The following is a 7148-nucleotide window of genomic DNA, read 5'->3' as shown; positions in this document are numbered from 1 at the left end:
TTCATTTGTTATGATAAACTTGAGATTTTAATTTGAAATCTCAGTAAATATATGTGGTGGATTGCATTGTTCATTCACAATTATTCGTACCCTTTCCATCTTTGCCATGCTTTTCTATAGGTGGGGTAAACCAGTCTGCTCCATTGGTTTTGGGCTTGTGTTGACTTGCCTTGGCAAACACCACATTGGAACAGAAGCTTAAAATATGTTGTATGCTTTAGTGCTTCCCCTACCTCCCTTGAGCTTCTGCCATTTGCCATGAGAATATCATGCCCCAAAGAGTGGCTGCACCTTCCCTGGGGATCCAGAATGAAAAGACAAATGGAATCATGCAGAGTCCAATATGGCCACAAAAAGTCTGCAGCCTTCATGTAATGGAAGCAAGAATGTTTCCTACTACTGCTATTTGGAAAAAATTGGCATCTTTATGATATTGAGTCATTGGTACAATGTGTGTGTGTGTGTGTGTGTGTAGCTCTGTGCAATTTTATCACATATGTAGTTTCATATAACCACCATTCTATCAAAATACAGGACTATGCCATCACCACAAAGAATCATCCTCATGCTACTTAATTATAGTTACACCCAACCCCCTCCCTGACACCATCCCTAATCTCTGACAACCACTAATCTGTTCTCCATCTCTATAATTTTGTCATTTTAAGAATGTTACATAGGCCAGGCGCGGTGGCTCATGCCTGTAATCCCAGCACTTTGGGAGGCCAAGGCGGGGGCGGATCACTTGAGGTCAGGAGTTCAAGACCAGCCTGGCCAAAACGGCAAAACTCCATCTCTACCAAAAATAACAAAAATTAGCCAGGCATGGTGGCATGCCTGTAGTCCCAGCTACTCGAGAGGCTGAGGCAGAAGAATCGCTTGAACCCAGGAGACAGAGGTTGTAGTGAGCCGAGATCACACCACTGCACTCCAGCCTGGGCAACAAAGCAAGATTCCATCTCAAAAAAACCCAGAATATTATGTAAATGAAATCATACAGTATGTGGCCTTTTGAGGCTGCCTTTTTTCTTCATTCAGCATAATGCCCTTGAGATTCATCCAAGTTGTTGTGTGTGTCAACTGTTGATTCTTTCCATTGCTAAGTAGTATTCCACAGTGTGGATATACCACAGTTTGTTTAGCCATTCACCCATTGAACAGCATCTGGGTTTGGGTTATTATGAATAAAGCTGCTGTGAACATTCATATACATGTTTTCATATGAACATAGTTTTCACTTCTCTGGGATAAGTAACCAGAAGGGCAATTGCTGGGTCATTTTGTAGTCGCATGTTTAGTGTTTAAGAAACTGCCAAACTGTTTTCCAGGGTGGCTATACCATTTTACACTTCCCACCACCAATGTATGAGATATCTGGGTTTTCTGTATCCTTGCCAGCATTTGGTGTTGTCACTATTTTTTAATTTCAGTCATTTTGGTAGTTATGTGGTAGTATCTCACTGTGGTCTTAATAATTTGCATTTCTGGGCAGGGGGTGGTAGCTCATGCCTGTAATTCCAACACTTTGGGAGGCTGAGGAGGGATGATTGCTTGGGGTTAGGGGCTCAAGTCCAACCAGGGCAACATAGTGAGACCCTGTCTCTACAAAAAAATTTTTTTTAATTAGCAGGGCATAGTGGCACAAGCCTGTAGTCCTAGCTAATTGGCAGGCTGAGACAGGAGGATTGCTTGAGCCCAGGAATTCAGGGCTGCAGTGAGCTATGACTGTACTCTAGCCTGGGTGGCAGAGTGAGACCCTTCTCTAATAATAATAATAATAATTTGCATGCCTTAATGTCTAATGATGTTGAACATCTTTTCATGTGCTTATTTGACATTACTATATCCTTGTCAGTGAAATGTTTTTTGCTATTTTCTAATTGGATTTTTTCCCCTAAGTTTTGATAATTCCTTATACTTTCTAGATATGAGGCTTCTGTCAGATATGTGGTTAGCAAATATTTTACCCTAGTCCTTAGCTTGACTTTGCATCCTCTTAACAGGTTCTTTGCAGTGAAAAAGTTTTTTTAATCTTGACAAAGTCCAATTTATCAATTTTTTATCTTATGAATAAAATAAAATAAATGGCACAATTCTAGTGTCACAATTCTTTTGTTTCATTTTCCAATCTTATGCAGTCAAGGATCTACAGTACATTGTGGAATAGGAGTGGTGATAGTGGGCATCCTTCTCTGTTCCTAACTTTAAGCTTCTGATTTTCTGATCTGTCTTCCTTCCTCATTTTCAGTTCCTAAGGTAAGGGGACTATAGTTATCAGTTACATTGTGTTTGGCTACAAGAGTGTGCTTGCCTAGAGTGGCTTAAACAACAAAAACATGTAGGCTGGGCAGGGTGGTTCACACCTGTAATCCCAGCACTTTGGGAAGCTAAGGTGGGAGGAGCTAAGGAGGATCGCTTGAGACCAGGAGGTCAAGAATGCAGTGAGCCATGATTGTGTCCAGCCAAGGTGACAGAGCGAGACCCTGTCTCAAAAAAAATAATAATAATAATTTATATGATAAACATATGTGGCCTTGGGTTCTTTCTGTCATTCTACTGTACCACCCTCAGTTTTGGCTTTTGTCTTTGATGACATCCAGGCAAGAAAGGTTTCAGGCTTTCTCACAGTATTTATTTCAACTGGGGAACAACTTCTTATCAGATGCCCCTGAGACATGTATCCTTTCACATGTCATTGGTTATCACTGGATGACAAAGATAGGGGAGTGGTTACCATAATTACCATAGACTAACCATGATTCAACTTCTGGTCTGGGGTTCCTTCCCTGAGTGTGTTGATACCCAACATTTAAAGTTACCAAACTAGGCTGTGTGCAGTGGCTTATGCCTGTAATCCCAACACTTTGGGAGCCCAAGGCAGGTGGATCACCTGAGGTCAGGAGTTAGAGGCCAGCCTGGCCAACCTGGTGAAACTCCGTCTCTACCAAAAATACAAAAAATTAGCTGGGCATGGTAGTGGGTGCCTGTAATCCCAGCTATTCAGGAGGCTGAGGCAGGAGAATCACTTGAACCTGGGAGGCAGAGGTTGCAGTGAGCCGAGATCACGCCATTGCACTCCAGCCTGGGCGACAGAGCATGCCTCCATCTCAATAAATAAATAAATAAATAAATAAAGTTACCAAACTAAGGATGAAGGAGGTGAGAGGGAGGAACCGGTTATGCTGCCAACAATGTCTGCCAAACATCTATTTGACTTTGTATTCCCTGTGCCTGGCAATGGCAGATACATTTGGAGGTTTCTGTTTGGCTTATACCCCTTTATTAGGAAATACTTCTCCATCCCTGAGGGTAGACCTCTGCAGCCACACAGCTGCATCTCCAGCCATAGTGGAGGGGACCATTAATTCAGTCTTCAACACATATTTATCGGGACTTGACCACCATCAAGCTATTTATGTGTGTGTGTATATATATATATATATATATATATATATATATATATATACATGCTGCACATAAAGTACAATGTAAGTGGTATACACTACAATTATATTTCGTCCAGATTATAGCTACTGTGCTAGGCACTGAGAATAGAATGGTGGACAAAAGAAGATGGTCCCAAAGTCTAGTTGTGAATACAGTCCTCAATCAAATCTTAAATTACAATTGAGACAAATGCTCGAGAGGACTAGTACCTAGTGATATGTAGTGCACAATTAGGGGATTAGGCCAGGAGTGAACCACTGGCTCAAACTCAGCCAATCAGATTTTCTTGCTTGGGAATTAAAGATAATAATAGCTAACACTTATATAGTGCTTACTGTCTGATATGGTTTGGCTCTGTGTCCCCACCCAAATCTCATTTTGAATTGTACTCCCATAATTCCCATGTGTTGTGGGAGGGGCCCAGTGGGAGATAATTGAATCACGGGGGTGGTTTCCCCATACTGTTCTCGTGTTAGTGAATAAGTCTCATAAGATCTGATGGTTTTATCAAGGGTTTCTGCTTTTGCGTCTTCCTCATTCTCTCCTTGCCTGCTGCCATCCATGTAAGACAGGACTTGCTCCTCCTTGCCTTCCACCATGATTGTGAGGCTTCCCCAGCCACGTGGAACTGTAAGCCCAATTAAACCTCCTTCTTTTGTAAAATTGCCCAGTCTCAGGTATGTCTTTATCAGCAGCATGAAAACAGAGTAATACATGGTCCTAAATTATTTTATATAGTTTAATGGATTTAATTCCTTCCCACAACCCTACTGAGGTATATTACATTATCACTAGTTTAGAGATGAGTAAATTGAGGCACAGAGAGGTTAAGTAACTTGCTACAGGTCACACAGATATTAAGGATGGAGTTAGGATTTAAACCTAGGAAGCCTGATTCCAGAGGATGGGCCCACTATCACTGGGACCAGGAGGGTGGGGCAGCTGTCTCCTGCCCTCTGGTAGGAAAAGCACAGAAAGCCAATTTTCATGCAGAGAGAGAAGAATAAAGGGAGAAGTGTAGAGAGAAGTAAAAGCAAGGTCCCCCCTCCAGCGTTTTTTGAGACAGGGTCTTACTCTCTGTCACCTACACTAGAGTGCAGTGGTGCCGTTGTAGCTTACTGCAGCCTCAAACTCCTGGGCTCAAGTGATTCTTCCGCCTCTGCCTCCCAAGTAGCTGGGATTACAGGCACATGCCACCGTGTCTAGGTAATTTTATTTTTTATTTTTTGTAGAGATAGAGTCTTGTTTTGTTGCTCAGGCTGGTCTTGAACTCCTGACTTCAAGTGATCTTCTTGCCTTGGCCTCACAAAGTGCTGGGATTATAGGGATGAGCCACCGCACCCAGCCATGGTCCCTTTCTTGAGGAGTCTCAATTGTCTCCTGTAATATCCAGAGACACCTTTACCAGGATCCTCTAAATATGATATGACTCCTGAATTTCATCACCAAGTATATGATCAAGTTCATCCATCCTTTCTTCTCTCCACTCATAAAGGATATATATTGTGTCAGTTGCTGCAAAGTTTAGAGCACCCCATCCACATGGCTTAAGCTGAACTTCCCAACTGGTTCGCCACCACCACTTGGGTGCCATAAATGGCTTACAGGTATGGCCAAGTTTTTGATCCCCTCAGCCTTTAGGGCAGCTAGGCAAGGCCTGAGGGTGACTAAAGTCTTCGGGCCAGTCACCTCTGGCTGTAAGTAGCCTGTCCATTTACACACCATTGTACCATACAAATAGTATCTTTCTTTTTTCTTTTCTTGTAAGAGATGGGGTCTTGTTCTGTTGCTCAGGCTGGAATGCAGTGGTGCGATCAAAGCTCACTGTGGCCTCGAACTCCTGGGCTCAAGAAATCCTCCTGCCTCAGCCAATTTTTGAATTTCTTTGTAGAGATGGGAGTTTTGCTATATTGCCCAGGTTGGTCTTAAACTCCTATTCAAGCAATCCTCCCACTTCAGTCTTCCAAAGAGCTGGAATTATAGGAGTAAGCCACCGCTTAGGCCCAAATAGTATCATTTTCTATGTGTGCCATTACCAGACAAGGTGGGGAAGCACTAGCTTAAGGAATAGACTTATAATTTTCTCCTGAAATCAGAAGTGTGGGCTCTTTCTGCTGCCATCTTTATATTCCCTGCACAGGTCTGGCACTGAATCTTACAGTGAAGAATCAGTACCAGAACTCAAGGAACAAAATTCCACAGAATAAGCCCAGGTGGCAGCAGCAGCCGCATTTGATGAAGAACCAGTCAAGAAAGCAAAACACAGTCAGAGTGAAGGGTAGGCACATAGCCAGGCACGGTGGCTCATATCTGTAATCCCAGCACTTTGGGAGGCCGAGGCAGATGGATCACTTGAGGTCAGGAGTTCGAGACCAGCCTGGGCAACATGGTGAAACCCCATCTCTAGTCTAAGTACTAGTCTAGTATTTGTACTAAAAATACAAAAGTTAGCCAAGTATGGTGGCACGTTCCTGTAATCCCAGATACTCAGGAGGCTGAGGCAGGAGAATCACTTGAACTCAGGAGGCAGAGGTTGCAGTGAGCTGAGATTGCACCACTGCACCCCAGCCTGGGCGACAGAGTGAAACTCCGTCTCAAAAGACAGAAAGAAAGAAAAGAAAAGAAGGCACAGAAGGCTATGGCTATGTCCAAACTGGGTCTGTGAAAGGCTATGAGGGTTACTAGAGTCGCTATCCCGAAATCTAAGAATATCCTCTTTGTCATCACAAAACCAGATGTCTACAAGAGCCTAGCTTCAAACACCTACACAGTTTGGCTTGGGGAGGGGGGAGCGGGGAACTAAGATCAAAGATTCATCTCAACAAGCACAGCTAAGAGCTGCTGAGAAGTTCAAAGTTCAAGGTGAAGTTGTCTCAAACATTCAAGAAAACATGCAGACTTAACTGTATAAGAGGAGAGGGAAGAGGAGGAGGTTGAGGAAACAGGTGTGAAACTTAAGGATATAGGATTGGTCTTGTCACAAGCAAATGTGTGAGCAAAGGCAGTCGGAGTCCTGAAGAACAACAGTGCTGATATTGTAAATGCTATCATGGAATTAATGTAATCTGAAGATGAGGATCTTTTTGTGTGTGTTTCAAAAGAGTAACTGCAGCTTGGTTTGAAATTTGTGCTGTTTGTATTATTAATAAAGTTATGGCTTCTTGTTGGGTGAAAAAAAAGAAGTTTGAGGTAGGCATTTCCCAGTTAGAGTGCAGCTGTTCAGCAAGGTCATCTAGAGCTTTCCTCTCTTTATGCTGCTATTCCCATGATGGACTTTTATCTTCAACCTCAGGTTGCATGGTTATTTCATGGTTGCAAGATGGCCTCCCCACCTCCAAGTACCATGTTCTTACAAATGGGGTTCAAATTGGGAAATGGTGATATCAGGCGACTCTTCTGATTCGTCAGTCTCTTTTATCAGGAAGCAAACTCTTTCCTAGAAGTTCCCCAGCAGGATTCCTCCTTACAGCTTACTGAACAGATGTGAAAGGGTCTTGGAGTTTAAGTATCTGATTTTCCCTGCTCTAATTTGGAAAGTGGGCTTGTAGAAGGTTTGGGAATGGCTTGGAGGTAGCTGACTGATAGTGCCTGCTATTTTTGTTAGGTAAAATAAAACAGTATGTGTAAGTGACAGTTCTGAGACTTCATTCTAGTGAATTTTTAATGAGGTTGTTTCTCTTGGAGTATCTGCTTACTTATGT

The 7148-nt window shown here is 42.8% G+C and overlaps 1 pseudogene; it reads left to right on the top strand.

Moving 5' to 3' along the window:
• The first annotated feature begins 343 nt into the window (after positions 1-343).
• On the top strand, positions 344-6511 carry LOC129144377 (nascent polypeptide-associated complex subunit alpha-like; annotated as a pseudogene).
• Positions 6512-7148: the final 637 nt, after the last annotated feature.

This window comes from Pan troglodytes, chromosome 5 (genome assembly GCF_028858775.2).
Source record: "Pan troglodytes isolate AG18354 chromosome 5, NHGRI_mPanTro3-v2.0_pri, whole genome shotgun sequence".
NCBI lineage: Eukaryota > Metazoa > Chordata > Mammalia > Primates > Hominidae > Pan > Pan troglodytes.
The sequence above is the reverse complement of the archived record's forward strand: the minus strand, read 5'-3'. Positions and strand labels throughout refer to the sequence as shown.